Source organism: Notolabrus celidotus, chromosome 23 (assembly GCF_009762535.1).
Source record: "Notolabrus celidotus isolate fNotCel1 chromosome 23, fNotCel1.pri, whole genome shotgun sequence".
NCBI lineage: Eukaryota > Metazoa > Chordata > Actinopteri > Labriformes > Labridae > Notolabrus > Notolabrus celidotus.
The window spans coordinates 23,389,569-23,405,754 of NC_048294.1; the positions used below are offsets into that span (position 1 = coordinate 23,389,569).

Here is a 16,186-nt window from a genome sequence, read left to right on the forward strand (position 1 = left end):
TCTTAATTTCATATCGGTACCAGCCTGGGTGGGGCTTTCAAAACACAAAATTTTATTTAAAGGTGACATATCACGCTTCTTTCATCAATATATTTTGGTCTAAGAGGTCCCCAAAACATGTCTTTAAAGTTTATGCTCAAAAAAACACTTTGAAATCAGATTTTGGTCTGCCTGAAAAACCCTCTTCTTCAGTCCTCCTCAGAACACTCTGTTTTCTCTCTGACCACGCCCCCTCAGGAAGTGGATGTGGCCTCGGCTCTCTGACACGTTGATCTAATCTTTACATGTTGGCTGAATATACACGGCTGCTCACAGACCCGCGTTACTTCAACCCTCTGAATCTGATCCAGAATCTGATCCTGATGTAGAGGCGCCTGCAGCAGGACCATTGGTCACAGATTCTGTTTTTCTTGTTGTTTTATTTGTCAGTATGTAGACGTGTGTCTTGGTACACAGCTACGAATATGTAGCTATGTGGCTATGCTAACTAGCGCTAGCACTTTTCCATGACAAACAAAAATCATCCACTAGATCTTCAAAGCTGCAGACGTGGGGAGTAAAACCGACCTTTGTGTTTATTAAGACAGCCTGCAACTAGCATGCCTCCCTCCTAAGCTCCTTGTTAGCACACATGTGTGCAGGGAATGAAAAACGGAGGAGGGGTTGAGTTGTATTTTATACAGTCTATGGGCTAAACAAGCTCCGAGCTCTGACTCCGTGACAGACCGGATATTGTTGTGACGTAACAAAAACACTGAAAACTGAAACGGCTCGTTTCACACACATTTACAGAAAGGTGGAGAAATCAGAACAGGGGCAGAATGGATTTTTTTCATTCTCGGGGGGTTTGTAGACATGCCAGGGACACATATTTCAGCTAGAGAACCATTAAAAAGTCGATTTTGCATGATATGTCACCTTTAAATGCCTTTAGAAAAAAAGTTATCAAAACAACATCTTCTAAATAAGTTAAAATTGAACCTGTAATGCGAATAAAATCATTTACATAAATGAATTACATGTAAAGTCAATGTAGACGCTATTAGTGGTCTGGCGGTGCGTATCGCGCAAATTCACACGCGTTTATACGCAATTTTCACTCGCGAATAGAGCAAGTCATCCGCATTGTGGGCGGGACATCAGGTGACATTCAGTGGTGAGTGGAAGGACACACTGGTAGTGGATCAAAGTATCACACTTCTGAATTTATGAGTTATATTGGTTATTGGTAAATAAAAAGCCAATACAGATCATCAACCACATACTGAATATCGTCCCCAATAATTGGTGAAGGCCAGGACTCAGTCAGCTCCTAATTAAAACATTAAGTTTACTATTTGTTTAGCAGACTGATAAATATAAATAAATATGTTTTATATCAATAAATGAATCCGTACATCAGTACTTAGTGTCTACATGTTTGTTTATTTAGTTGGTTGCTGGGTAATATGCAGGATAATGTGCAGTTAGATGCTGGATGTTTAGAGTCCTGACAGGGTGAGACGAGACCCCGATAGGAAGTCCACCTAACCATTCATTATCCCTTACTTAAGAGGTGAAATGTGCAGGTAGGTTTTCATATTTGTTCTAAAGGCACGGACTGTTTGGACTCTGTTTGTTTATCGACAGAGTGTTTACCCATATCCCTTCATTTTTAGATACTTTCACCTTCAGTGCCTGACTTTAAATCCTCAATATCTACAGTTACTGGAAGCCTAATCTGTAGGTCTACTGTTATCTGAAGAAGGACCTATAGGAGCCAGGTATGGGGGCCAGGAGGCATCCCTCGTCATCCTGCAGGAGGAGAGCTAATCCTTGCAGACAGCGGGGAACGGCTGCTATCCCAGCCTGTCACAACCACTCTGGGCCCTCACAGCTGAGGCCGTCACACCGAAAGCCAGCGCTCCGCAGAGAAGAGCGGGACACACGGGGAGAGGAGGAGGGACAGGGGGTATAAAGGAGACGTTTCGCATGGCTGTTCTCTTTATGCCACCCAGAGGACTCAGGTGGAGTAGGGGGATTTATGATGCTACCTTAGAGGGCAGCAGGCTGCAGCGGACGTGAAGGATATTAATAGTTCATTATTATGACTGTTTTATGTGATGCACCTTCTGGTCATGTGCTCTTTTTATGTCCTCCTCAGTGTACTTCTTGAAGTAATCAATAGCAGAGGAATGGTCTAAACATAGAGAGCTGTTTGTACTCATTGATTCAGATAAAAGGTGTCATGGGATTGCTTTGATGCACTTGTTTCACACTAACTGAGATATTTCTCTCACTCCCTGACATTGAAGAGCAAGTTGAACCCTAGAACAGAAATGTGGGTTCTAGGGGGAAAGATACGTTTTATTATTGTTGCATAAATAAAGGGCGATTATATTGTTGCAGAAAAAAAAAATTAAAAAGATGATAAACCTTTACTTTTCGATTGGCTACAGAGGACAATCGAAAGCTGATGATGCTAGCTCTGCTAATGTTAGCCGGCGTTACGGCTGCGCCTCGTGTTTGCTATGTCTGATGGCGCACCCTGGTCCACAGGATGCACGTTTGGAGCGTAGCGCCAGATCAGAGCAGCCAGGATCAGCAGGGTCCAGCATAGAGAGAACTACATACAATCAACAAGTTACAGAGCCTTTCTGTGGTTGAATCATTTGGACAGTATTCCATCACTTTTGTGCTTTAATCATCACTGAGTATGCTGCATAACTATTGAAACTACTATATAAGTTTAAATTTTGCAGGTTTAGATTAGTTTAATATGAATAAGTCGGCTCTACTTTGTTGTCCTGTTACCTTCTGACAAAGTGATCATCTGAAAGTCCTGTTACCTTCTGACACAGTGATCATCTTAAAGACCTGTTACCTTCTGACACAGTGATCATCTTAAAGTCCTGTTACCTTCTGACACAGTGATCATCTGAAAGTCCTGTTACCTTCTGACACAGTGATCATCTTAAAGTCCTGTTACCTTCTGACACAATGATCATCTTAAAGAGTCCTGTTACCTTCTGACACAGTGATCATCTTAAAGAGTCCTGTTACCTTCTGACACAGTGATCATCTTAAAGTCCTGTTACCTTCTGACACAGTGATCATCTGAAAGTCCTGTTACCTTCTGACACAGTGATCATCTTAAAGTCCTGTTACCTTCTGACACAGTGATCATCTTAAAGTCCTGTTACCTTCTTACACATTGATCATCTTAAAGTCCTGTTACCTTCTGACACAGTGATCATCTTAAAGTCCTGTTGTAGTCGACCTGGATCACTGATCTGTGTCTGTTTGTAGCTTACATCCATAATCGATGAGTATTTCTCATCTAAAAGATATTTAAGCGGTCAGGAGTCCGTAAATGATGTATTATTTTGAAATTGGCAGATGTTGCGTACGATCCTTGTGCCTGACTTCCTGTCCAGGTAGGTCTTTTCTGTGCATATTGTAGTTATGTGTCGGTCACGAACAATCGGGCTCTTTTTTTATTTTTCTCGTTTTCTTCTGTTTAAGCCTCAAGTGATTGGTCAGGACATATGGTGGCGTCTTGACCAATCACGTGTCTACATTGAGCAGAACGGGGAAGGGAGGGGTTACAGACACACAGCACAGTGAGCACACCAACAGGAGGGTGGCGAGAGGGAGAACGTGCGCGACACAGAGAACACACTGGAAAGGTGAGAAAACAAGTGACAGCAGGAAACGCAATAAACTTTAGACACATTTAAACGGCAGAGACTCTTAAAAGGCAGAGTGTAGACTGTGCAAGGTTAAAATATGTCATCAATCAGGGTCTACAAAAAACCTGCAAAGGCACATTAGATCTGTCTGTGAAGGATCTCAGTCATCCAAGTCATAGACATTAGAACTGTTTATCCATCAGTGCAATAAGTGAAGAATAAAGACAGTGAAGGGAACCTGCTGTTAATGAAGGTGTTTAAAAGTTTATAAATAATATACAGACATCAGAGATTGGACCTTTTTGTCTAACTGAGATGAGTTTTGTTTTTTGTACTTTATAATTTAATTTCAGTGGAACTCTGCTCTATGTTGAGTATATAAATAAAGCCTTTTAAAAGATACACATTTGATATAATGTATGTTTGTTACATTAGTAATTCATTTGACATATAATTTAACATTATTTTAGGTAATAAATTCATTCAAACATGAAAAAATCTTGGGAGCCGAAAGAGACGGCTCTTTGTAGTGAGCCGAGCCAAAAGAACAGAGAGACGGAATTCCCATCACTAGCATATTGACGCATGCTGGGCGTGGGCTCCGTCGAAAATAGACTCAAAGCATATCTCTGGTGGAGCAGTGCGGGGGCACGCTCTCAAGACAGAGGTAAGACATGCCGCGGCGTGCCCTTTGTGAACATGAGCATTGACTAGAATGGGAACGTATTGGCTGCCACGTGCACGGCGCAGACGTAACATGGTGCTGCACATCCTGTGTAAATTGGGGGTTACTCTGCAAACGAATTCAACATTGTTTACATGCAGACTCTGTGAAGCCACAGTTAGCCATGGTAAATAAATTATACTCAATTCCGAAAGTTCTTTGAGTGTGTTCTTTCCTCTACTAGTCAGTTAATGGAATTGAAATTTCCAGTTGAACGACTATGAAATGAGTTGTGTTGGAACATCTCTAGCTTGCTCTAAGTGTAGGGACAAGAGAGCAGTTTAGATCTTTATAAGTAAAGGCTGATTTATACTTCTGCATTGAATCGACGGCGTAGCCTACCCCGGGTGTAGCTCCTGTACCTACACACACAGCCGACGTGCACCTCCTCCAAAATGTAACTACCCATAGAATCGATGGGGACAGCAAGCCATGTGATTGGTCCGCTTGGTGGCATTGCATTTCCAGCATTTCCAGCACTTCCGGGATCCCTACTCATCTGCCGTGTATTTCATCTCCTCCTCTCTATTCTTCATGTAATCATGTCTGTATGATAAACAGCAACATGTATCAGCTGTAGATTAAAGCTGGGGTTGGTAATCAGATTTAGATACACTTTTTGTTATACTGGTTAAAATGATCTTTATGTCCTGATGGTAATCAATACATAATGTGTTCTTAAAAAAGAGCGAAGACAAGCTGCTATCTACAGCCAGAGTAAACCTGGGAAAACACCAACCAATCACGTTTTTTGGGTCCCAAAATTTTAAACCATTCAAATCCCGTCCTGCCGTTCTGCCCGCTTCCTGCGCGTACATTTCCCCGGCGTTCACTCCTCTGAGTCCCCGTCCCCTGCCTCTGCTTCCCCTGACTCTATTTACTGCCCCTCTCGCTCGACCTCGGGCCTGTCCCCTCTGACCCGATGAGGTGCTTTGCTCAGGACTGTAGTCCGGATCAGAGTCTAAAAAGCTCTCACCACGGGGGCTCTGACAACTTACACACTCTACACCTCTGATGCCTTCACTAACCGTCAACACTGTAGGAATTAAGAGCATCTACACTGAACAGGTTTAACAAACAGTAGAGCTGTTACAGTTTTATATATGTGTTATAACTTTTCTCCTGATATCGTGTCACCATTACAACTGGATAATGCTAGCATGACAGTTGTGAGTACTAACAGCAGCCATGTTTGTTTGTGTTTTTAACTTTCACTATGAGAATGTTTTGGTGAGGACCGGTTTTGAATCAGTCACGATCATATGGTCGCAAGTCAGCGGCGCTTGTGCATGTGAGCAGGGGGGGGGGGCGTCGTTTTGGAGGAGCTCTGAGGGAGGAGGGGAGGGGTTAGACGGAGTCCTGAGGAAATGCTACATTCAAATTCATGCTAGTTTTCCGAGACTGCCAACCCCAGCTTTAACAGAACACGCTCTGAATCTCTGTGGAAAAGTAAACAGAGATCGTAGGGGGGCCGGAAGCAGGCGACTGGCTATCAGAGAGACCACACTGCCCTCAAGTGTTTCGGAGGATAATTGTGGCGTGACACAGACACACCGACGCACAAGTATGTGGTGCTCATGTTAGCGTCAGCCCCTGCTGCGTAGAGGCGTCAGTGAAGTATAAATCAGCCTTTACCAAGCAAGAATGCAAATAAGCATTTTTTTAGCAAGATGCCTTTTTTAATGATCAGACTTCTAACCTCACCACATATTTTGGTGTGTTTAATTTCAAACCCAAGGTTGCAACACAGCAACCTTGGGTCAAATTCTGCTAATTTGAAATGTCAAAATGGGTTAACAGATATGTCCTCATAAAAAAAGTACTTCAGTTATCAGGGTCCCTCAGTTCTCTTAGACACAGAGAAAATATGGGGATGCTCTTGCAGGGTTACGCTACAGCATCGTTTTACAGTTCAAAACAGAGAGCAGTAAAAGCACAGAGCATTGGATGAAAGGGCTTTAGGGCACTGGGGGCGAGTTTCCTTGTCATACCTGAAAGCTCCCTGACACAGCTTACCCCTGACCAGTCACATTTGAAATTCCATCAGTAGCAGCCTTTTCAGAATAAAAAAAAAGCTGAGTAAAAAAAGAGGATAGTGGGTTAGAATGAAGAGAGAAAAATAGATCAATATTTAATTTTCTCCCCAGGAGATATGTTCAGGCGCTAATCAGCAGCGACTGGAAAAGATGACACCTGGAATAGCAAGCAGGAGCACTGGGCTGTCCTCTCCCCTCCTTCCTACACATCTTTTTCCTCCCAGGGCAGTCTCTGTCAGCCCGGTGTTACTCCTTTATTCAGTCAAATCCATCTCTCCATCTCTCTGTGCTTCCTATAAGCTCTGCAGCTCCTTTCTCTCACTCATTTGCCCGCTCTGTCATTTCACTCTCCTCTCATTCACGCTCTGCCCTCGCTGTCTTACTCCCTCACTCCCCTGCCTCTCTTTTTACCCAATCTTTTCTTTCTCACTTTCAATCTTTTGCTCAATAACTACTTGTCCAGCATGACAGACCAGCAGAGATTGGTCCTGCAGGAGAAAGCAGAGATTCACTTAACAAAATCACTGTATGTGCAGCAGGTATCATTCACTACAGTCGTTCCAGCTGTGCGTGGAATTGGTAATCCTGCTTTGTGTGCTCTTTCTTCATCACAAAGCTCTCCAGCCGAGCTCCCCGCACATGAATCTTGCCTCATGAACACATACACTACCCTTGTTGGGAGATATATAGCGCTTCAGGAAAAAATAAACCTGCCACACTCAGGCGATATATTTCCTGGAGAGACGGAATTGTAACACAGGACTGAAGTGATTTCGCTGGAGTTGTGATTTGATTTGCAAGGCTTTCACATTTTCATTTAGCAAAAATGGAGCAACCGTTCTGTATTTCAAAAGCATTTCCAATTCATGCTCCCCAGTTCTCTCACTCTGGGTTTAACAAGACCTCAAGCACAATGAGCTTCATTTCCAGCTCCAACAAATTCATACAAATTGGTTGTTATTGCTTGACATTACAGCCCTGATATCTGAGCCAGAGATACATCCATGATAGTAATGGTAGCTCTGTTTTTACTACTTCAGGTTGGTGGTGGAAGAATTAATCTGGCCTTTTATTTGCTGCTTTGTAAAATGAATACATTTCCAGGAAAATTCAAACATCGGACAATTTACTTGCCAAGAAAGAGAGCAGCAATAAAGCACTGTCAGCGAAATCTGCAGTACTTAATGTATCAAATAGAAAGCTATTTAAATTTTGCAGACACGCTAGTTCTGTCGTGGTGTATATAAAGAATCCTTTCATGAGTCGAAAAGTCAGACATGCAAAAAGACCTCTGAACACGGCTCTGCTGAGGAAATGCAACCACTCCTGCAAAGCTGACGCCGTGCTGTTTAATGATGTATTATCAAGGACTTGGAGGGAGTCCGACCTCAGGGTAGACACACACTGAACACAGGAACTCTGCCAGGAACCGCCCACACTCGACCACCTGTGAGCAGATCAATCGTGCTGTCAATCTAAACACACTTTCCTGCTCGTTTCTGGTGTTGCAGACAGATTTGTACAGCAGCTTCATGTGTTTAAAGAACACACTGCTGCCCTCTTCACTCATCAAGAATACATTCACATCTTATAATAGGGAGGCTCTGATTGGTAGCCACGCCTAGTTTTTGCAGAGCATAAAGTAGTAGTTTAGTTCATTTAAACTTCCACTGCCTTCATCACACACAATTTGATACTCTGGAAATGTCTGCTATCTTTATGCAGCAAAAAATGAACTGCAAACCAAACTGCATTAAAACCTAAATTAAAAGAAGAACTAAAGAAAGAAAGACTATTATTATCTGGTTGTACTTTCAGTCCCCGTGTTGGGACTAATGCTCTGCTAAAGTAGTCGTGGTGAACCGCTACACAATACATGAATTTGAAATATATGAAAACAAACTTTATCTTTATATACAACATAGTTCCCAAAACCCATTCAGCTGATATTGGCTGCATGTCATCATGGGCGTTTCCAAAGGGGCAGCCAGGGGTGACCTGAGTCCAGCTCAAAATCTGATTGGCCACCCCAAAATCCCAAAGAGTGATTGGCTACTTGTCTTGTCATAGGGTTGGTAGGCAAAGACATATATACGTAGACGCCGCATTGACTGTGCTTTCCCACTGCTGTGATACGTCAAACGCGTCCGCCATATTGAATGTGGCAGGTCAGCCGTGTAAACTAATACAAGTAGACAGTGCGGAATTACCCTGCCGTATTCAGGGGGTCCACCGCGGGAGGGCGGGGGCGGGGCGGGGCGGGGGGGTCTTGACTCTCTCGACTCTCATACAGTGTGCTTGTCTGTGTGTGTGTGTGTGTCTGTGTGTCTGTCTGTCTCTGAATATGCATCGGGGCGGAACTCAGCCATGCATGATAAAGAGAGCAGAGGAGAATTGTGAGCGCGCGACCATGACATAAGGCTATTTAGTCTGTTAAATAAAAGAACAAGGTATAGACCTGATCTATGTGAGAGGTAACCTTAAATTACTTCTGCTTTCATCTGGGGCTAGACAGAAAATACAATTCATTTGACTTCCGGGGGAGGCGGGTGCGCCCCCAATATAATGGTAGGGGAAACACTGTCCAGTATCAGGCTGAAGTCTTACACAGCATGCAGTTCACAAGACCGCAAGTAATGCATTTCTGCAATTTAAAAACACATCACCCAGTCTAGCATCACTATCAACTAAGCTGCACACAGCTATAAGTTAAATGTACACCGCTGTGGTCTTGTAACAAGAATCAGGAGGCATCTCAGAGCGACGCAGAAAAACTAGTCCATGCATTTGTTACCTCCAGGTTAGATTACTGTAACTCCCTCTTATCAGGCTGCCCCAATAAGTCTCTAAAGATTCTTCAGCTAGTTCAAAACGCCGTAGCTCGAGTACTGACTAAAACTAGGAAGAGAGAGCACATCTCTCCAGTGCTAGCTTCTCTACACTGGCTCCCAATAAAATGTAGAATAGAATTTAAAATCCTTCTTTTAACCTACAAAGCCCTTAAAAATCAGGCACCCTCATATCTTAAAGAGCTCATAGTGCCCTATTACCCCTCTAGAACTCTACGCTCCCAACAAGCAGGCTTGCAGTTATACCTAAAATCTCTAAAAGTAGTATGGGAGGTAGAACCTTCAGTTATCAGGCCCCTCTCCTTTGGAATCATCTACCAGTCAGGGTCCGGGAGGCAGACACCCTCTCCACTTTTAAGAGTAGGCTTAAAACTTTCCTTTTTGATAAAGCTTATAGTTAGAGCTGGATCAGGCTTGGACCAGCTTTTGTCATGCTGCTATAGGCCTAGACTGCCGGGGGAACTGGCACACTGACACACTGGGATCCTAGCTCACCCCCTTCCCCCCAACCCCCTCATCACTTACTTTAACTCCTGTCCCATTAAAGTTACTAACCATAGACCTTTCTGGAGTCCCTGAGCTCCCTTGTCTCGTAGATTCCTCTGAGCTGCCGTAGACGTCCTCCTGCTGCAGACGATCCGGACTCCAGCTGATACGGACGTGCTGGACTCCAGCGGCAACAGCTACTACTACTCGTCTCATCACTATCACTTCCCTCTCTTACTCCCCTCTATCTGTCTTTCCAGACCCAACTCGGTCGAGGCATGATGGCTGTCTAACATGAGTCTGGTTCTGCTTGAGGTTTCTGCCTGTTAAAAGGAAGTTTTTTTTTTTCTCTCCACTGTAACTAGCTAAATACTGCGAGGTGCAATGCTCATGATGGATTAAGGTGGGGTCAGACTGAGTCTTACCCTGTCTTGGTGTTGGGTCTCTGTTCATAATTTGACATAGAGTGGTCTAGACCTGCTCTGTTTGTAAAAGCGTCTTGAGATAACGTTTGTTGTGATTTGGCGCTATACAAATAAAGATTGATTGATTGATTGATTGATTGATTGATGTTTCTATGTATATATGTGCATGCGTCTATTCAGATTGCCACATTCAACATGGCAGAGACATTAACGTACGACTCAGCGTCTACATATGTATGTCTATGGCTGGATGCTAAAATCAACTATTTGGGATGTGTCACAAAATGCTGCAAGTATCTTTCTCTGCAGTTCCATGTATGTATTACTTTTTAGTAACTTCGGACTTATATCTTCTTTTTTAGCCCTTAAAAAGTGAAGCTCAGTTGATATCAATGTTGCCATGCTGTTGTGTTACTTGGTAGAAGAAAAACAACATACAGGATTATAACATCTTTTTGATGCTTTAATGTGAGTAGTCAAAGTGATTAAAGGAGAAGGAAAGGTTAAATGAATGCTATTAATTTGCATTTGTTGGTAAACTCATACATAACCTCACTCCTGCATGAGTCAGTCCACCACTTGGGCCTCCTCATTCATAGTGTAGGAGCTATTTGTTTATTTTTCTACTCCTTTGTTTATTTACTTTACAAATGATAAGTAGTACCAGTTGTTGGATTTATCTAAACTTTTCTTTTTATAGTTAATTTAAGTTCGATTTTGAGATATATTTTTGCTTGTCATTTGTTTAGTATATTTAGATTTTTTGTACATTTAGTATTTGTTTTGTTTGTTTGTTTTGTTTATTGATTGGGTAACTCTGTGGGCACCTGAGTTTATTTAGGTGGCAGAAAGCCAGCATGCACCTGGGTGGGCCTATTTTTTTACCAGTGCAAGAGAGGTAGCAGGAGCCGTGATTTATTTGTCCTTGTTTGCTTGCTTATCCTCAAAATAAACTATAAGAGACGCTGAGCTTTTGCATGGACGTTACACTTTCTTTTGCCTGCGTACATCACATCCCCACGGTGCATCAGTGACCCTTTGATTATGTTTAGTTAAAGTTTGATTTTTATATTTTGATTATTCTTTGAGTTATTTATGACGAATGGTCACTACACAGAGGGCCTGATCTACTAAGATCTCAAATAACAAGCGCTATATTGCGTGTGCAAACTAAAACATTGCAAATGATAACAAGTGCAAAAGTGGAACGGACTGCCCTTAAATGAGGATTTTGCGTGTGCTAAATCGGCTGTCCCCATGGAGAGTTTTGGAGAGCAGAGTGGCCGTAAACGAAAAATGAAGTTTGAAGCCATGGGGTTGGAGGTTTTAGTGGAGGACGCAAAAAAACACATTGGTGAACTCCAGCAGAGACATCTCAGTGTTTTTGGGAGGTCTGTGAAAAGGTGAATGCTGTGAGAAAAAGCTGAAGATCTGCCGATGAATTAAAAATAATAGGGCAAAATATCTGCAGAAGAAAAAAGGTAAAACTTTCCCTTAATAAAATCTGTAATATTGAACAAATATAATTAGTTCAAAGGTCTGCCAGTCTTGCTACTTAATTGGGAAGTCAATCGTTTTGAAATAACCAGGGCCAGAAATGTTAGGCGTCACTTTGATGAAGACCGTCGCCTCACTGACGCAGAGAGCAACTTTCGGGTGAGCGTCTTTAATGCCTGTCTTGATATCATTGTAAGTGCTGTTACTTTAATTTGTCCCATATTTGTAGAGTTATAAATAATTTCATGTTCGTAATAAATATATACAAATAAATAGATAAATATAAGTTAATATAAGAAGAGTTAAAAGGTTAAAATGCAATAAACAATTACGTTTTTGAGTGGAACTAAAGTTCCAGGTTTTTGGTTCCGCTACGACAGAGTTTAGAGACGGACTGCATGCAAGGCAGATGCTCGTTTACTCCCATGCTTTGCAGTCATGCACTTGAAGAGCTGAGGAACTGCAAAAGACACACATAAGACCCAAGAACCTCTTCTTGCGACAAGCGGCCAACGAGGTATTTTATTTTAGTTATTTAAATGTACTTTTACTAATGATTGTACCAAGAATGTTTTGTATTTACTTTATCCTGATGCATAATGTACAATGTGGTGATAATTTGTACTCTGTTCATACTGATTGCAGTTCTCACGGCGTCTTGGTGCTCCACAAGACTGCTCCAACATTAAACGACCGTTTTAAAGAACTTACCTGTGTCTGTGTCGTCGTGACGAGAGCTACAATCATCATCCAGCAACTGTCCCAAAGATTCACCAGCTTCAATGACTTAGTGAGCACCACAGTCGGGACATCGCCCCCAGCTTCCCTGACCAACTGCTTTCTTTTAGAACCTCTTTCAGGGACCAGATACCAAAGCAAAAGTCTGTTAGGGATCTGGCAAAAATGCTCAGTCAACCACCCAGCAGTGAGTTTTGCGCCCTCCTGTTATTTTTTACTCTTCCCATCACTTCCAGCACAACTTCTGAGCGCTCATTCTCCAAGTTAAAACTAATTAAAAACCCCTTGATGAGCAAGATGGGACAGGAGAGACTGAGTGGACTTGACAGAGCAAAGAAAATGGACATACAGTGCATCGTGGAGTCCGCGGCGCTTAAGGCTCGTCCAAACAGTGGTGAGTAGGCCGAGTACTTCATATTGATTTTTTGTTTGTATGTGAACATGTGGGCCGCTGTGCCAATTTTACTAAACTGTATATCTGTTGATACAGTGACCTACTGTGCTTTCATTATTTGAAACAGTTAAAGTGGGTGTCAGAATGATGCGGTTGCTATCCGTGGTGCTGAACTGCTTTGAATTTGTGTTGTTTTATTATTTTTTGATTACAAGAAAATGCAGTGTTGCAAGGAGTTTCTCCATAGGAGATAAGGCATGGCTCCTTTTTGTGACAGCCATGTGTGCGTAACGCTTTGCCAGTTTGCACCTGCCTTTCAAACGTGCTAAATATAGACCCAAAAACAGCGCCTGCTATCTGCTTCAGGGTTTGATAAATCACATTGCGTGTGCTAAATGATTACATTTGCATCTCCTCCTCCCAGTATTTTGGGCGTTCTAATGATCTGCATGTATTCTGCACATTCATGAAGACAAACACGCTAAATGGATAGCGATCCAGTTTGCACGTGTTTTTATACAGGCAAACCTTTAGTAGATGGGGCCCAGAGTGTTCTTAAAATCAACCCCCCTAAAATATCACTTAGTATGAATATGAGTACCACAAAAGTCAGAGTCATCTATGTGCACAAACCAGCAAGAAGAAACTAAACATTAGAAATGGGTTGATGAGGTTTATGAAGCTTTTGGGCCATCTTTCTGTTTCTGCCAACAAAAAACAGACACTGTTGAGCTTCAAGCTCGGCAAACGCAGTGACATCTGGTGACTTTAACATTTACTGCATCCGTCTTAATAACAGCCTGAAGCCCTCCTACACCTCGTTGATATTAAAACATGAAATCAAACTATATGAATGCTCTCTCTTCAGATGTGCTGCATGATATAGATGTAAATATGACATTTTTTGCAATAAAATCACCTTGAGTTATCCTGATTGTGTGCGTTGCAGACATAAAACATTAATGTCTCACAAGTACCTCTGTGAGCTTATTTTTCTTGATTATAAGGTTTTTATCATAGACTGTATGTTTAAATACCGTTACTGTTCACAGGCTTCTTCTCAATTCTTTAATCATGTTCTTTGGTCCTCTACTTGTTTCCTCGTGTCTTAGCTCCTCCTGTTGAGGAAATGAAAGAGAGTGACAGGAAGAGACATGGGGACAGAGGAGGCATGTTTGCAAAATGAGAAATCCTTCCCTCCACAGCCGCGTCAGGTGATGAGCTGCACAGCTGTTACTCATGTCGAACCCACAGGTACAAACATTGGTTAACATTATTATTTCACATTTAGATGATATCTTAGTCATGGTAAAGTTTTATAAAGAAACCTTCGTTCATGTGTAAATCATTAAACCTGGCTTATGATTACAGGTTTTACTACGGCTCTTCATTTTAATTATTTAATCTTCCTTTAAAAAAACCTTAAAAACATCATTGTTAGCCTACATTTCAGGATCCTAATGGCTTCTTATTTCACTTACATTAATGTGATCTGTACAATGAAACCCCACAGAGTCCTTCAACATCTGCGGGGCGATCCATCTCTGATCTATTGAGGTCTGGCTCTGTGCTCTCTTGTCCGTCAACACCCACTGGTTGCGTTTTCGGAACCCAGCACGGAGCAGGACCAACGGACAGCTGGAGTCATGTGACCGAGGTTCTCCCGCAGTAATCACTGAATCAAGGATTCTCCTCCTCCTCCTCCTCTCCTCATCCATGTTGTCTTTCTGGTCCTCTGAAAACCTCTGACCTGATGACTCCAGGCCTGGCTCCGCTCATCATGACTTTGGTTTGTTGTTGTAGTTAAGTGAAATACGATCTGGTGATAACACAGAGTGTTTTATTCTGAAAATTAACCAGGTGTTTTCATTTTGTTTTGGTGAAACCTGACTTCCTGTCCCGCTCCATCTGCTCTGTTGAGATTGATGCGTCGTGCTCCGGCATCCGGCAAAATTAGAAGTCTTGCGTCTCTGATCTGGAGGGCTCCGATCAGATACAGCAGTACTTCAACATGGAGCATGTTTGGATGGTGTGTTTTCATAATTTACACATCGAAATGTCTTAATTAGTCTCCTCTCTTATCCCACAATTCACCCTCTTTAAATAAGTATTCATATAATAGATGCCCTGATGTTTGCACGACTGTAAGTGTTACATTCTTTACTTAGTTTTTAATGCAATGTATAAAACTTAACAGTTTTTTATATTACATCAAAAGCTTTCAATCCAAAGCCGCTCTGCAGTTTCTCTCTGTTCAGTTCCATCAATGCAGCGAAGAAGTGAATGAGATAAGAGCTTCTGGAGGTAGGTGGACCTTATCAAGTGGACGGAAAGGTTGTTCAAGGTTGATCTGTTGTTGGCAATTCTGACACCGGAGAGCAAGCTAATCAAGTTGTCCTGCAGAGGAAGGAAAGCACACACACACACACACCAGACACCACACACACACATAACCACAGTGGAACAGAAACTCAAGAATGGCCATGCAAGACTTCCTGTTAAATATTCCACTCGGACAACCATCTGTGGCTCTTTGATGGGCCTTACATTTGGAAGAGTTTCTATGTGTGTGTGTGTGCGTGTGAGTGTGTGAGTGTGTGGTTGGAAGAATTCTCTGGGGGGAGAAGCAAAGAGACAGAGAGAGGCACCAACCTTTGGCCCCAATGGGAAGTCCCAATACAGCCAGCCTGACTCCTCCTTGCTGACTCTCTGCATGCACTGTCAACCTGTCTGCCAACACACACACACACACAAACACACACACACACACAAATGCTAACAGAAGGTATAGTTAGGAAACAGAAAACTGCCATCACACTGCAGGAAGTGTGTGTATGTTTGTGCGTGTGTGTGTGTGTGTGTGTGCCTAATGAAAAAAATGTGCAGTCACAACTCTGAATTAGTCGATTTCATACTTAAACTCTCTCCCCGGCCCTCGAGACAGAAGGTGACTGATCACACACACACACACACAAACACATTCACCCACACTGAGCTTCTCCCCTCGTGGGAGACAATGTGTTTAATTAATGCTGACACCACACTCATAGCTGGAAACTGTTCGTGTGTTGATGTGTAATTCTTTATCTGAGCGCCGATGTGTGTGTGTGTGTGTGTGTGTGTGTGTGTGACAGTATGAGCCCAGGAGTCGCCACAGCTACACTGTGTGGAGCATGAGTGGCCATTAAATATTATGCAAAGCTCATTCCCACACACAGTGAAGCCAATTTCCCTCTCAATGTCACCTACAAAGTCTTAAGAAGACCTCAATTAACTTATTAGCAATTCTGCAGAGCTTAACATGAGCGCTAATGAAGGAAGTGTGAAGAGGAAATGAACCTAATGGGAGGAAATAGGAATCTGGGG

At 42.5% G+C, this 16,186-nt stretch overlaps 1 long non-coding RNA gene across 1 annotated transcript; it reads left to right on the top strand.

Moving 5' to 3' along the window:
• Window positions 1-12,773: 12,773 nt before the first annotated feature.
• Window positions 12,774-14,442, top strand: LOC117806960. The gene is made up of 3 exons (XR_004629842.1): window positions 12,774-12,820; window positions 13,933-14,074; window positions 14,334-14,442. It is a non-coding gene; the product is annotated as an uncharacterized LOC117806960 (long non-coding RNA).
• The last annotated feature ends 1,744 nt before the right edge of the window (window positions 14,443-16,186 follow it).